Source organism: Callithrix jacchus, chromosome 3, assembly GCF_049354715.1.
Source record: "Callithrix jacchus isolate 240 chromosome 3, calJac240_pri, whole genome shotgun sequence".
Classification (NCBI taxonomy): Eukaryota; Metazoa; Chordata; class Mammalia; order Primates; family Cebidae; genus Callithrix; species Callithrix jacchus.
In genome coordinates, this window is record NC_133504.1 from 14370868 (window position 1) to 14387786 (window position 16919).

Consider the following 16919-nt stretch of genomic DNA (forward strand, 5'->3'; position numbering starts at 1 on the left):
TCTGTTATGTCGGGTTGCCTCGGCAACAGCAGCCTGCTTCAGAAATGGCAGACTACCTCCGTAGGGGTCGAGTGCCTCGGTAATGGTGGATGCCCCACCCCCACAGAGCTGGACCATCCGTGGTTCAGCTGTTCTTGCCGTGAAACTCTCAACTCTGAGCATTTTCAATTGCTGTTTGTGTGTGTGTGTAAGGGGTGGGGGGTGGGACCCTCCGAGCCTGATCACCTGGCTCCATGCCTCAGAGCCTTTTTTTTTTTAAGTTGAACAGTTGACTCTCTCCTAAGTATTCCAGTTGCCTGCTGAAAAGGTGCTGGGATCTGTGTGATTTCCCATGCAGTGACCCACTGTGCCAGCTGAAACAACAGCACTGAGATTCATGGTGCTTTTTTGCCCAGGAATCTCCTGGCCTGCCTCCCTGTTTCAGTCCTCTGTTTAATCAGATGAGTGGGCGAATCTGCCTTCTGGGGGCTCTACTTGCCAGCTTAAAAGGGCAACCAGACCAGTGTATTTTGTACTCAGAACTGCCATGCCAGGGCACTGGCAAAACAGCCACGTCAGCCAAAACAGCTTCGCTTGTGACCCGTGGGGCTCCTCTGCCTGGGAATCTCCTAGTCTGTGGGCAATAAAGATCCATCTGGAAATGTGGCATCCACTCACCCTGTGCGCTTTCACTGGGAGCTGCAATCCTGAGCTGTTCCTAAATGGCCATCTTGCTCCTGACTGGGTCTTTGCTATTTTAAACAGTACTGCAATGAACATTTGTGTGCATGTGTTGTTATAGTAGAATGATTTATAATCCTTTGGATATATACCCAGTAATGGGATTGCTGTGTCAAATGGAATTTCTGTATCTAGGTCCTTGAGGAATTGCCACACTGTCTTCCACAACGTTTGAACTAATTTACACTCCCATCAATAGTGTAAAAGTGTTCCTATTTCTCTACATCCTCTCCAGCATCTGTTGTCTCCAGAGTTTTTAATGATCACCATTCTAACTGGCGTGAGGTGATATCTAAATATAGTTTTGATTTGCATTTCTCTAATGAGCAGTGATGACGAGCATTTTTTCATGTTTTTTGGCCTCATGTATGTCTTCTTTTGTAAGGTGTCTATTCATGTCCTTTGCCCACTTTTGAATGGGCTTGTTTTTTTCTTGTAAATCTGTTTTAGTTCTCTGTAGATTCTGGATATCAGCCCTTTGTCAAATGGGTAGATTGCAAAAATTTGTTCTCATTCTGTTGGTTGCCAATTCACTAAAATGACTGTTTCTTTTGCTGTGCAGAAGCTGTGGAGTTTGATTAGGTCCCATTTGTCTCTTTTGGCTTTTTTTGCCAATGCTTTTGGTGTTTTGGTCATGAAGTCTTTGCGTATTCCCTTGTCCTGAATGGTTTTGCCTAGGTTTTCTTCTAGGGTTTTTATGGTGTTCAGTCTTATGTAAGTCTTTAATCCATCTGGAGTTAATTTTAGTGTAAGTTGTCAGGAAGGGGTCCAGTTTCTGCTTTCTGCACATGGCTAGCCAGTTTTCCCAACACCATTTATTAAACAGGGAATCCTTTTTCCATTGCTTGTTTTCGTCAGGTTTGTCAAAGGTCATATGGTGGTAGATGTGTTGTGTTGCCTCCGATGCCTCTGTTCTGTTCCATTGGTCTATATCTCTGTTTTGGTACCAGTGCCATGCTGTTTTAATTACTGTAGCCTTGTAGTACAGTTTGAAGTCCACTAGTATGATGCCTCCTGCTTTGTTTTTTTTTAACTTAGAATTGACTTGGCTATGTGGGCTCTCTTTTAGTTCCATATGAAGCTTAAGGTGTTTTTTTCTAGTTCTGTGAAGAAGGTCATTGGTACCTTGATGGGGATACCATTGAATCGGTAAGTTACTTTGGGCAATATGGTCATTTTCACGATATTGATTCTTCCTAACCACGAACATGGAATGTTTCTCCATCTATTTGTGTCCTCTCTTATTTTGTTGAGTAGTGGTTTGTAGTTCTCCTTGAAGAGGTCCTTTACATCCTTTGTTAGTTGTATTCCTAGGTATTTTCCTTTTTGTAGCAATTGTGAATGGCAGTTCATTCTTGATGTGGCTCTCTTTAAGTATGTTATTGGTGTATGGGAATGCTTGTGATTTTTTCACATTGATTTTGTATCCTGAGACTTTGCTGAAGTTGCTTATTAGTTTCAGGAGATTTTGGGCTGAGATGATGGGGTCTTCTAGATATACTATCATGTCATCTGCAAATAAAGACAATTTGGCTTCCTCATTTCCTATTTGGATACCCTTTATTTCTTTTTCTTGCCTGATTGCTCTAGCTAGAACTTCCAGTACTATGTTGAATAGGAGTGGTGAGAGAGGGCATCCTTGTCTAATGTCAGATTTAAAAGGGAATGCTTCCTTTTTTTGACCATTCAGTATGATATTGGCTGTTGGTTTGTAATAAATAGCTTTTATTGTTTTGAGATACGTTCTGTCAATACCTAGTTTATTGAGGTTTTTTAGCATAAAGGGCTGTTGAAGTTTGTCAAAGGCCTTCTCTGCATCAATTGAGATAATCATATGGTTTTTGTCTTTGGTTCAGTTTATGTGGTGAATTAAATTTATACACTTGTGTATGTTGAAACAGCCTTGCATCCCTGGGATGAATCCTACTTGATCATGGTGGATAAGCTTCTTGATGTGCTGTTACCAGTTTTTTATTGAAGACTTTTGCGTCTATGTTCATCATGGATATTGGGCTGAAGTTTTCTTTTCTTGTTGAGTCTCTGCTGTGTTTTGGTATCAGGATGATGTTGGTCTCCTCATTGCTTTTCTAATAGAGCCAACTCTTTTTTTGGGTGGGTGGGGGGCAGTACTGTTATCCAGTACTGGTTGATAAGGCCAACTATTAATTTGATTTATTAGTTTGTAGAATTTTATTTTATTAGTTTTTTCTGTTTTTATTTATAAATTTATATTTTATCTTTAATAAGATAGGCTTTCATAATTTTTTAAGTTGGGTTTTTTCTCTTTTCTAAATCTATCATTTAAATTTTTATTCATTTTATTTTTATTCTTGTTCTTAATATATATTTAAGATTCTAAATGAGTTCTTCTTTTGAATACTTCTACCCTTGAATTACTACATATTGTTATTGCCATTGTTATTTTCTAAATATTTTACATTTGAATTTCTTTTTATTCCAGAAATTGTTTTAAGCATTTTTAAAAGTTCAAAGTAACAGTGTAGCAGTGTTTTTATTTTCTACATTTGGTATAGTTTTTAATTTTATTTATATTATAAGTTTAAAAGAATTGAAAAATGTATAGCTATATTAGGGAAAGAAGATCTAATATATACATAAATGAGAAAAAAGAAACAAAATGTATTTAGATGTATTTTGGAATAAAAATTTCTAAGCTTAAAATATGAATTAAATCTATATGTGAAAGGACACACATATTCTTGGAGAAAATTTATATGGAGCAATCAATATGCATGGCAAAATTATCATATTTTGTCTGATCTCAGAAACTAAGCAGGGTCGGGCCTGGTTAGTATTTGGATGAGAGACCATCTGGGAATACCAGGTGCTGTAGGCATTTAAAAAAAATTATTGTATTTTTAAATGTGAAGAAAAAATACTATCATTAATGAATAAAAATATCAAGTAACTTGTAAGGTGTATTCTCTGTAACAATAGTCAATGTAAGAAAGGAATCTACAGATTACTCAGGGAAAGCATGTTGACTCATATTTTGTACAGTTAAGCTGTGTAAATCAAGTAACAGTATATCCAAAAGTCATGCTTTGGACACAAGTAACAGAAAAATCTAACTTAAGTTGTCTCAAATAATAGAGAATACTATTAAAATCTTCATTGATTAGGAATGATCAATCATGATTTAGTCAAGGCTTCAACTCCATTTCTCCAGATTTTCTTCTCTGCCCTCTCTGTGTGTTGACAACATTCACACACTAGTAGAAGACAGCTAAAAAATTTCTAGGTCTCATTTCTATGTAAAAAAATGTATAGAAAGAAAGATTGCAATTGCTTTTGCAGAGACTCATTAAGCATGAGAAACTATTTCCAGAAATCCATGCTTACGTTGGGATCAACTAGGTACCCAGCTCATTCATTTAACAGATGCTTCATTACTACTTGTTTCCTTACAACAGTCTTTGAAGCATTGAAACCAATTCACATGTCCAGGTGATGCTATGCACCAATTGGCTTAGCTCTAGGCTCCTGTGCCAATCAGAGGCAGACAGAGGGAATCATTATTTAGACAAAGCTAGATAACTCCCTCTATCCAGGATTTTGTACTGGTAAACACCACATTCATTAACATGACTTCACTCAGCACAACCTCTAGTATTGAATTTCTTATACCTAATTAATATTCTTAGCTTTTCTATCTCAGAGGAGGGTAGATAAAGATTTCTGAAACATTCTGAAGAAATTGGAAAAATTTGCATTTGAAAGAAAACTACAAGAAAGATTTTCTCTTATTTTTTACAATTTTTTATTTATCTCTCATACCTTTCTGCTGAAGAAAAATTTTCTCTTAATTTATACAATTTCAAACACATTCAGTGTGTCATTTTTGCCTTTCATACTCAACTTTGGACTGATAAACCTTTTATGAGAGAAAAATTATTTATAGCACATTTATTCTATGGTCTAAAAAAATATATGTCTCCCAATTTAAGTCATTCCTAAAATCAGAAATAGCCAATTGATCATTATTTTAAACCAAAATCCAATTTATTTGAAATATGTGGTTATTGTACTTTTCCAGAATTATACTTTTAGTGTTTTCCAAGAGATTTTATAATCTAAGTAAAACTTTCATAAAGATACAAAGTTATAAACTCAATCTACCCCATGAATCATCACATTATGCTAAACCGCTATAGCTAATCCTCCACTGAAAATGTTCCAGGAAGAGCATGATCTTCCGTTCTGAAATCATGATTCTCAGATTTAGAGAATTTAAGGGCCCAGGAGTTGAGTAACAACAATTGAATAGATGATGTGTTGATGGCAGTTGAACTAGATGTTTTTTAGCTGTTTCATAAAAAAGAAACTCTGGGGATTTCCTACTAGTGAGAGAAGAATAACTAAAAGGTCAAATCTGTTGTTAGAAGAGGTCAGAAATTATTCCTTAAGTTGTCTAAAGCTATGATTGTTTCTCAGAAGTAGAAGATATGAATATGGGAAGACATTCGAATATATGCTCAAATGCCTAAGGCTGTTTGGCAGAAAAACTTGAATTTTTAATTAAAAATAAGGAAAATTATCCTTATGATAAGATTCCTAGGCTATTGGTCACTTTTTCACAGACACCCAGCACTTTGGGAGGCTGATGTGGGTGGATCAGGAGGTCAGGATATAGAGACTATCCTGGCTAACACAGTGAAACCTTGTGTCTGCTAAAAATACAAAAAATTACCCAGACTGTTGGGGTCCGGCACATCTGCAGGGGGACTACCGACCTGCAGGAGTCCCCAAGACTGCCAGCATAGATGTCTCGTTCAACCTGAGGGAGAGGGTGCGCGGAAGTGAAAGAATAAAGGAAAGCAGAGTCTGGAAAGCTGGCTTAGGCTATGTCCAAGCAGCAATTTTATTTTTGCAATACGTTTCATTATATACTTTTCTGAAGCCAAAGTTGTTTACACCAGATCAACGTACTTAAGTTACAGTAAGCAAGTTACACCCACTAAGTTATGCCCAGTAAGTAAGTTAAGCCCAGTAAGTAGGTTACACCCAGTAAGTAGGTTACTTCCAGTAAGTAGGTTACGCCAATAGGTCAAGGTAAGTAAGTTACAGTCGCGCCCTGTAAGCTATGGTAAGTAAGTTACAGTTATGCCCTGTAAGCTATGGTAAGTTACAGTTACACCCAGTAAGTTTAATTGCCTCAATTACTTTAGTTTAACTTATTTTCTTTAATTGTGTGGGACTATAGTAAAAGGTCCACACAGTAAAAAAAAATAAGTTAAACTAACATAAACTTTTACCTGTGGTAGAAGTTCTGTCCAAATGTAGATATAAGAAATATCCTGAATGGATTCTACATTCAGCAAGATGCCAAGCTTGGCTAATGTGAAACCCTTCAACTGCAAACACCCAGCAATTCTATATAAAATGTTACATGTTTAATAAATAGCTTTGCTAGAGAAAGAGGAGAGTAATCTCCAGATATCATGAACAGGCAAGCAGAAGAACGAGCCCAGTCTGGGGGAGCTAAAAACTTAGTGATGATGGCAGACTCTCCATACCACAGATCCTTTCAGGTCCTCGACTCTTACTTAAAAACTATTTTAATCCTTACAACTCAGTGAGCTAAGCGTTATTGTTATTCCAGTTTTCCAATGTGAAACCGAGGTGCAGAGATGTTCCATAACTTGTTCAAGATCACACAAACTGTAAATGGCAGACATGGAATTAGAACCTAGACAATCTGGCACTTGAGTCAATAAGCTTAATCAGTTCATAGACTAGAATTCCATGAGTTTGAGATAACATAACCCTGATCTGAAAGGTTAAGAGTGTTTAAAGAGACTTAAAAAAAAAACAAAGACCCCTTGCATGAACACTCTCTCGTGGAAGCCTGTCTTCCCCTCCTAAACGCCATCTCTCTCTCTTTCAGTTCTCTTCCACCCAGTGTGAAAGCTGTCTTTCCTCTTCTGGGTTCCATCTTTCTGGATTCTCTCACTCAGTGTGAAGGGAGCTTTCCTTCTCTGATTTCCCCTCTGGAGTCCCCTTCCACACTCTTTGTGGAAGTTTTCTCTCTTCCCCTTTTATTCCTCTTTCTCTACCTAAATAAATACACTTTTTCCAAAAAACAAAAAGAAAAAAGAAAAGCAAATGTAATGGAAGAACAAATAATAAAATAAGCATATAAAATACATAAACATGAATCAATATATAAGCACATAGAAATAAATATAGAAATATAATGGTATAAAACATGAATGTATATTTATATATATATAAATATTTTATATATAATCATATATAAAATCATACACATAAATATATTATTTATATATAATGTAAAATATGTATATATAAAGACATAAAATAATGTATTTATATTACACTATAAATATTTTAGTAATATATTTTTATTATTTCCCTGAACATTTCTGTTGTCAAGTTTTTTTTTCATTTTACTGTGTTAAATTTTCAAAAGCTTACTTCTCTTAAATTTCTCACTAATGAAAGTCTTTATTTTACTAAAAGTCAATGTGTATGGGGGTTTCATATATATATATACACACACACACTATGTATATATAAACCATATAGATATATAAGTTATATATATAAACCATATAGATATATAAATTATATATATAAACCATATACATATTTAAGCCATATATATACATATACTAGAGAGAGAGAGAGATAGATAGATAGATAGATAGATAGATAGATAGATAGAGATAATACTATACTATATAGTCATCATCATGAACTTGGTTGCTTTTCTTGGTCTGAAATAGTCATTTCCATTCTTAATGATCACAAACAGAAAAATAATCATAATTCCCAATCCCTGTGGGAGTAAGAAGCATTTTCTTTTCATTTTCACAAAAGGTCATACATACATATGGAAATAATTTAAAAATGAAAATCAGAATGATCATTGAAAACATTCAAGATCCCAAAGTTTGACATTTTTCTTAACATAGATTATACATACAGTACTAACATTTTTACATCACTAAACATGACTGATATGTTTTGAATAATCCTTATTATTTTCTCCAATTTACTCTATCTTTTAATAAATTCAACTGAATTATTTTCATCTGAGCAAATTCTCTCTGATTTTTAAGGCCTTCTTTTCTACTAATACCCCAAAACAGCATTCAATCAATGTCATATTCTATTAAAATGAGACTTTTAATGAGAAATCAATATGCATGAATTAGTAATTATGTACCAAACATTTTATATATGTTGCAGTAAGAAGTCAGTTCTTGAAGGGATCAATTAGCTTGCTTAAGGCTTCTTTATGGACTGGACCTAAGGAACTAAGGGTCTGGGTGACTATAAACTCAAGCTCTTTAGCAAGTAATCTAACTTCTGAGATAATAACGGGAGGAAGGAGGGAGACATTCTGGTGACATTTGGAAGAAGGAATCTCTTCCTCCTTTGAATGCCCAGAGCGCTTTCCCTTTATTTATTTACTTATTTGTTTGTTATTCATTCATTCATTTTTTTCTTTTTCTTTTTTTCCTCTTTTGAGATGGAGTTTCGCTCTTGTTGCCCAGGCGTGAGTGCAATGGCACAATTTCAGCTCACTGCAACCTCCACCACCTGGGTCCAAGCAATTCTCCTGCCTCAGCCTCCTGAGTAGCTGGGATTACAGGGATGCCATCACGCCTGGCTAATTTTTTTGTATTTTTAGTAGAGATGGAGTTTCGCCATGGTGGCCAGGCTGATCTTGAACTCCTGATCTCAGGTGATCCACCCACCTTGGCCTCCCAAAGTGCTGGGATTACAGGCGTGAGCCACCATAGCCGGCCTATTTATTCATTTTTTAATAATTTCAACTTTTATTTTAGATTCAGTGGGTACATGTGCTGGTTTGTTACATGGGTATATTGCATGATGCTGGGATTGTGGTGGGATTAATCCCATTACCCAGGTAGCGAGCATAGTACCCAATAGTTAGCTTTTCAAGCCTTTCCCTCCTTACCTCCCCCACTTATAGTCCCCAGTGTTTATTGTCCTATATTTATTTAAATCCTCTTGTTTCTCCTAACAAATATTGTTTAATTATAATAAAAATCTCTATCATTTTTGAGTTCTTACTTTGCTCCCAAGTTCTTTTTAAAGGGCATTGCATGCATTCATACATTTAATTTATATAACACATTTATGAGGTTGCTCCTATTATAATATTCAGTTTATCCATGGAGAAGAAAAAGATTAATTGACTTGCCATGATCATACCTGGCACATAGCAATGTTATCATGATTTCCTAAAGGTATCTATCAATAAATAAACACTTTTGCATTATTTCAGTATTACTTTATTAGAAGGCAGAACAGTCTTTTCTGAATTGCAATTGTGTGAGCCCAGGGATGTGAGACCAACCTGGTCAACATGGCAAAACCCCATCTCTACTAAAAATACAAAAATTGGCCAGGTGTGGTGACTCGTGCCACTAGCTACTCAGGAGACTAAGGCAGGAGAATTGATTCAGCCTAGGAGGTGGAAAATGCAGTTATCAGAGATCTTGCCACTGCACTCCAGCCTGGGTGACGGGGAGACTCTGCCTCAAACTACTAATAATTACTATAAATAAATAAACTGCAAGTGTGTTATCTGATATATTTCATATCCTCACAGTTTCTTGATTTTTTTCAATGTTGATAGCGGGATATGAGGAAAGTAACTTTTTAATAATGATTCTAAAATGTGAGGTAGTGAACAGCTGAGAAGAGTCATGTAAATTCTTACTAGCAGCAAATAACACTTTTCATTTACCCATTTGTTTCTTACCCCCTTTCAATTTCTTTATAATATGACTCTAATTAGTTTCATTTCCAAGTCTCTAGGAATGTTTTGAGTATTTTTGTTGTCTCCCATGATGCTGCATCCTTGTCCTCAAAATTGTCAGATTGATTATTGAAGGGTAGGCAGGATGGCTCACCAGCCTGAGAAGGCAATCTGAGCTAGGGGCTTATTTAAGATTAACGTTCGAGGCTCTTTTAACCCTGCAATTCCTACTATTCAGCTTAGTTTAGCCTCAACAAAGTGAAACAATCCAAAAACCTACTATTATATTTCCCATGGCTGAGGAATTGACTCAAGGATCATTTTATAAAATAATTTTTATAAAGTGAAATAATCAGACTTCAAGGTTCACAATTCAATAATTAAAGAACAGAAAGTAGAATTAGCAAGTCCAGAGATCTAAGGTACAAAATGAGGACTGTAAGGAATCACATTTTATTGTATTTGGGATTCATGTTAAATTAGTAGATTTTAGCTGCTCTTGCCACAAAAACAAAAAAAACATGGGGTACTTACATGAGATGATGTATATATGAATTTGTTTCACTATAGTACCCTTGTTACTGTTTGTGTCTTATAAGTATACCTTAAATATACACAATAAAATTTAATTGGAACAAAAGAAAAGAAATACAGGCTTAAATATTGGAAAATCAGAGATTGCTAAGAGAGCACTAGTGGATTACCTTAGTACAGCTTTGATTCTTTCCATCCTGTTGTTCAGGTTCCAGAGACTTCTCTTCTTTCTGTATGTTTCCTCAAATACGATGTCCTTTAAACAAACAAAAAATAAGTATGCTCTGGTGTGCTCCTTTTAACTTATTCTAATTTTATTTGATGCCATTCAAGTGTATATGTTATTGAGCATGTAGGAAGCTATTTTTTAAATAAGCAATAATGAAGTTCCAAAATATTAAGAACAACCACAAAGGTGTCTCACATCCACCCTCTGGCAAAAAGTGAGCAAGATGACTAAAGCAACTAGTGTTCACACAATGAAGTATATTGAATAGAAAGACATGCGTGTTCAAGATGGTAAAAGACAAAGTATAATTTTAAATTGTGTGATTACTGAAGATCATATTTCATATCTTTCCAGGAGAATTTTAGTCATTTGTATATCATTAATTAATAAGGGGTCCACACTACAAATATTATATATGTGTTCAATTATGACAGATTGATATTGTTCCAGGGACACTGATATTTTCCCATTTAGCTTGGAACAGTAATTTATAATGACAATGATACATATCTATTACACTAACTTTGCATTTGAGTACACATTTATAGACAGTCTGTGTAATTCATTAGGAAATAATTTGAAAGTACGAAAACAAACTCTGAAACATTTATTTTTATGAAGTAAAAAGACTAATTAACATTTCCATTTCCTGCAAGCAGGACAGTTACCATAAATATGAAATGTCCTCCTATGAACATGATTCATATCCTTCATCATGACAAACTCTTTTTCAGACAGTCATTAAGGATGTGAATCAGGCCTATTAGTATTTTTGTCATTGTGTCTTCTTGCAATGGGGTTGAGAGATAGTGGGGGCAGAATAAGAACGTTATCAAATGTGTTAGTCTGAAGGAAAAGGCCAAAAGAACCTAAATTTTATGCATTCATAATTTTCCTGCATAGTGTTATATCTGAATTTGCCTTTCTCCTCTCCCATCTCATTTTTTCCCTATTTTCTTCTTATGTCTTTTATCTTTTTCAAGTTGAAACTAGAATTGTATTAAGAGAACCCAAATTTCAAAAAATTAGTAATTGACTTAATTGAAAGAATATAATAGAGTACTGTTTATTTGGATTTTAGAAAACCTATTTAAACAAATTTTTTAAAGAGGTGAAATACTGTTACCAGTTTTTACTTATATCCTGAATATTGTAGCAATCTTTATTCCCATTATCTTAAATACTTTATCACTTTTTACTCTATATCAAAATATCTGCCCTCTCCTCCCTTCCCACAAATTGAAAATCAGGAAATAAAAGTCAAAAGTTCCCAGTGTCATGTGTAACTTTTCTTTCATAACAAAGTTTTTAAGTATGGTGGTAAATTAGTCAAATAATAACTTACTAAATCTAATTTTAAAATAAAAATATTACACCTATAACATAAATTTCTGTTGCTTAAATACGTAAGCAGATGATTAATATACAATGCTTCCAATTTAATGTGACATTACACTTGTAATATAAACTTTTGGTTTCATTTTAAAAGATAAACCCTGGGATTTACATTTCTACAGTAAAAATAATTGATAATTTCACATTTTAGTTTTTAAAATATAGGTATGTGTAAGCTTTGTACTGATTTAAACTTTTAAAGTGTACATTTTTAAAATGTATAATCTTTTTATATAAAACCATAAAAATAACTTTTCTTCTGCCCTCTATATTATTATTATTATTAGTGATAAGAATACTTACATAAGACCTATCTCCTTAGCAATTTTTTTAAGTTCTGGGGTACATGTGTAGTTGATGCAGGATTGTTACATAGGTATACACGCCATGGTTTGCTGCCTCCATTACCCTGTCATCTACATTAGGGATTTCTCCTAATGTTATCCCTGCCCAATCTCCCCACTCCCTGCTATTGGTCCTCTAGCCCCCACCCCCAACAGACCCCAGTGTGTGATGTTCCCCTCCCTGTGTTCATGTGTTCTCATTGTTCAACACCCACTTATGAGTGAGAACATGCGGTGTTTGGTTTTCTGTTCTTGTGTCAGTTTGCTGAGAATGATGGTTTCCAGATTCATCCATGTCCCTGCAAAGGACATGAATTCATCCTTTTTTAGCAACCCAAACACCCATCAAGGATGGACTGGATAAGGAAAAATGTGGCACACACATACCATGGAATACTATGCAAATTTTTAATTATAAACTACAGTATTATTGACTATAGGCACTATACTGTACATTAGATTTCTAGGACTTAGTCATCTCTGCAACTGAAGTTTTGAACTCTTTGAGTAATACCTCCCATTTGTTACCTCCCCTTACCCCAGCCCTTAGCTACCACCATTCTACTATTTGCCTCTTTTGAGTTTAACTATTGAAAATTCCTCATCTGAGTGGCATCACGTAGTATTTGTCCTCCTATGTCTGGTTCATTTCATTTAGTATATTGTCCTCCAAGTTCATCTACGTTCTGGCAAATGACAGGATTTCCTTTTATTTTTAAGGCTGAATAATATTCTATTGTGTATATAGATACATATCACATTTTCTTTATCCATTCATTCACTGATGGAAATTTAGGTTACTTCCATGTCTTGGTTATTATGAATAATGCTGCAATGAACATGGGGTTGCAAACATCTCTTTAGGATCTCGAGTTTAATACTTTTGAATATATACTCAGAAGTAGGATTGCCAAATCATACGGTAGTTTTATTTTTCATTTTTTGAGCAACTTTTATACTACTTTCCATAGAGGCTATACCAGTTTACATTTCCACCAACAGTATATGAGGGTTCCCTTTTCTCCACATTCTCACCAATATTTATGAATTTATGTATTTATTTTATAATAGCCATGCTAACTGGTATGAGGTGATATGTCATCGTGGCTTTAATTTGCATTTCTCTGATGATGAGTGACGTTGAGCACTTTTTCATATATATCTGTGACATTACTCTTTTGCAGTAATGCTTATTCAGGTCTCTTCCCTATTTTTTTATAGGGTTATTATTATAATTCATTATTTAGTTTAGGAGTTTTCTATTTTTGATATTAACCCTTAATCAGATATATGGTTTGCAAATACTTCTTATATGTCACAGATTGCCTTTTCATTTTGTCGGTGGTGTCCTTTCCCATGCGGAAGCTTTAAGTTTAGTATAGTCACAATTGTCTAGTTTTATTTTAGTTGCCCTTGCTTTTAGTATTATATTCAAGAAATTGTTGCCGAGAACAATGACAAGAAGATTTTTCACTATGTTTTCTTCTATAAATTTTATGGTTTTGGGTTTTACATATAGAGTTTTACATATTTGAGTTGATTTTTGTGTATGGTGTGAGATAAGGGTATGACTTTATTTTAACGTTATAACTTTAAATGTGTATGTGTGTGTGTTTCTGAGTTTTCTATTCTGCTTATTGGTTTATATGTCTGTTTTTCTACCAATACCATTTTGTTTTGATGACTGTAGCTTTGAAATATCTTTTAAATTTTATATCATATTGAAATCAAGAAGTATGATGTCTCTAGTTTTATTTATCTTGTTTAAGATTACCTTAACTATTCAGAATCTTTTGTGATTCCGTATTAATTTTAGAATTGTTATTTCAGTTTCTGTAAAAAATGCCATTGGGATTTTGAGAGGCACTGAATTCAATCTGTAGATCACATTGGGTAGTATGGACATTATACCAATATTAGTTCTTCCAATCTATAAACATGAGATGACTTTCTAGCTTTAATTTTTATATTAGTGTTTTATAGTTTTCAGTATATAAGCCTCTACTTCATTGGTTAATTTCATTCCTAGATATTTTACTTTATTTTATGATATGAAAATGAAATTATGTTTTAAAAAAGACAAGGTCTCTTTCTGTTTCTCAGCCTGGAGTGCAGTGCCATGATCATGGCTTACTGCAGCTTTGGTATCCCAGGTTCAAGTAATTCTATCACTTCGGCCTCCTAAGTAGCTGGGACTACAGGAGCACCACCACACTCAGTTAAGCTTTCTTTATTAATAGAGATAAGATTTCCCTCTCTTGCCCAGACTGGTTTCAGATATCTGAGCTCAGGAGATTCTGCTGTATCCACCTCCACCTCCACCTCCTAAAGTGCTGAGATTATAGGCATGAACCACTATGCCCAGCCAACATTATTTTCTTTCTTTTTTTTTTTAATGGATTGGAGGTTTTAGTGGGATGGGAGAATCACAAGGAATCAGGTGTTCAGAGGAATGTATTGAGTAGAGGTGAGGAACTAGGATGTTGAAAAGTAAAAAAAGGAGAGAAGGAGAGGAAGAAAGAGGAAGAAAAAGAGGGAGAGAGAACAGGAATACTGCTTCATTCTAAAAATGGGTATTAATAATGGCCGATCAATATTTTGTGTATTTAAAATGGAGAACTCTATAAATATTTATTGAGTTTACTTGTTCCAGATCTGAGTTGAAGTCCTGGATATCCTTATTAATTTTCTGTCTCATTGAGTCTAAATCTCATTATGGGTCTTATGTATCTGGGTATTAAGATCTCTTATTGTTGCATTGATCCTTTTACCAATGTATCTTTGTTGCTTTGAAAGCTATTTTATCAAATGTGAGAGTTGCAACTCCTGCTTTTTGTTTATTTATTTATTTTTGCTCTCCATTTGGTTGGTAAATTTTTCTCCAACTCTTTGTTTTGAGTCTTTGTGTATCTTTGGATATACCATTAGGTTTTGGCTGTATCTTTTGATTGGGGGATTTAGTCAATTTAAATTTAGGGTTACTGCCATTTGATGTTAACTGGCTATTTTATCCATTCGTTGATGTAAATTCTTCTTTATGTTGATGCTCTTTACTTTTTGGTATATTTTTAGAAAGGCTCATACTGGTTGTTTCTTTCTATGTATAATCCTTCTTTTAGAAGTTCTTGTAAAGCAGGCTGGTGGTAATAAAATCTCTGAGTACTTGCTTGTTCTTAAAAGATTTTATTTTTCCTTCAATTGTGACGCTTAGTTTGGCAGGATACAAGATCAGAAACCTAATTAGAAAGGCGGTAATTGTGAAGACGACAGATGGATAAATTTATAATAAAGGGAAAAAGCCAGCCTAAGAAGGCCGAGCATACCCAAAATCAGAACCCCTCTCCCTCTACAGGGTATTGCAGTTCCTCCTCAGCAACGGAACAAGCCCTGATGGAAAAGGACTGTGTTCCATTATCTGAAGTAGATTTCAGAAGGTGGATGATAAGAAACTTCTGGGAATTAAAAGAACTTGTTCTACCCCAATGTAAAGAAACTAAGAACTTTGAAGAAAGGTTTGATGAAATGATGAAAAGAATAGACAATGTAGAGAGGAATATAAATGAACTAACGAAGTTGAAAAATACAGCACAAGAACTTAGTGAAATATGCACAAGTTCAAATAGCAGAATGGATCAAGCAGAAGAAAGGATATCAGAGGTCAAAGACCAACTTAATGAAATAAAATGACAAGACACGAACAGAGAAAAAAGGATGAAAAGGAATGAGCAAAATCTCCAAGAAATATGGGACTATGTGAAAAGACCCAATCTACGTTTGATTGGTGTACCTGAATGTGATGGAGAGAATGAATCCAAGCTGGAAAATACTTTTCAGGATATTATCCAGAAAAATTTTCCCAATCTAGCAAAGCAGGATACTATTCAACCCCAGGTAATACAGAGAATGCCGCAAAGATATTCCTCAAGAAGAGCAACCCCAAGGCACATAATCGTTAGATTCACCAGGATCGAAATGAAGGAGAAAATACTAAGGGCAGCCAGAGAGAAAGGCCAGGTTACCCATAAAGGGAAGCCTATTAGACTTATAGCAGATCTCTCAGCAGAAACCCTACAAGCCAGAAGAGAGTGGGGGCCAATATTCAACATCCTTAAAGCACAGAACTTTCAGCCTAGAATCTCATATCCTGCCCAGCCAACATTATTTTCTTAATTTCCTTTTTGGACAGTTTGTTAGTGGATATATATGTATATGAATCAAGAAGAAATAGCATTAATCTAACAATAAAAGAAATAAAGGAGTTAATAATATATTTTTTACATTTATCTTACTATATTTTATTTTTACTTATTTCTTCTGATAAAAACAATGGGATACACATGCAGAGAGTGCAGGTTTGTTACATAGTTATGTGTGTGCCATGGTGGTTTGCTGCACCAACTGACCCATCCTCTAAGTTCCTTTCCCTCACCGCCCAACCCTGCAACAGGCTCTGGTGTGCATTATTCCCCTCTCTGTGTCCATATATTCTCAATATTCTACTCCCACTTATGAGTGAGAACATGTGGTATTTGGTTTTCTGTTACTCTGTTAGTTTGCTGAGGATGATGTTTTCCTGCTTCATCCCTGTCCCTTCAAAGGACATGATCACATTCCTTTTTATGGATGAATAGTATTCCGTGGTGTATATGTACATTTCCTTTATCCAGTCTATCATTCATGGCATTTGTGTTGGGTTCATATCTTTCCTATTGTAAACAGTGCTGCAATAAACATACATGTGCATGTGTCTTTATAGTAGAATGATTTATAATCCTTCAGGTATATACTCAGTAATGGGATTGCTGGGTCAAATGGTATTTCTGGTTCTAGATCCTTGAAGAACTGCTATCCTGCCTTCCACAGTGGTTGAACTAATTTACATTCCCATCAACAATGTAAGAGCATTTCTACTACTCCA

The 16919-nt window shown here is 34.8% G+C and overlaps 1 long non-coding RNA gene across 1 annotated transcript in view; it reads right to left on the reverse strand.

The window, feature by feature from the left end:
- The window catches only part of LOC118152046 (uncharacterized), a 33971-nt gene that overhangs the window by 9331 nt on the left and 7721 nt on the right, over window positions 1-16919 (reverse strand). The window contains exon 2 of the long non-coding RNA XR_004740396.3: window positions 10204-10289. This is a non-coding gene — a long non-coding RNA (uncharacterized LOC118152046). The remainder of the gene's footprint in view (window positions 1-10203; window positions 10290-16919) is intronic.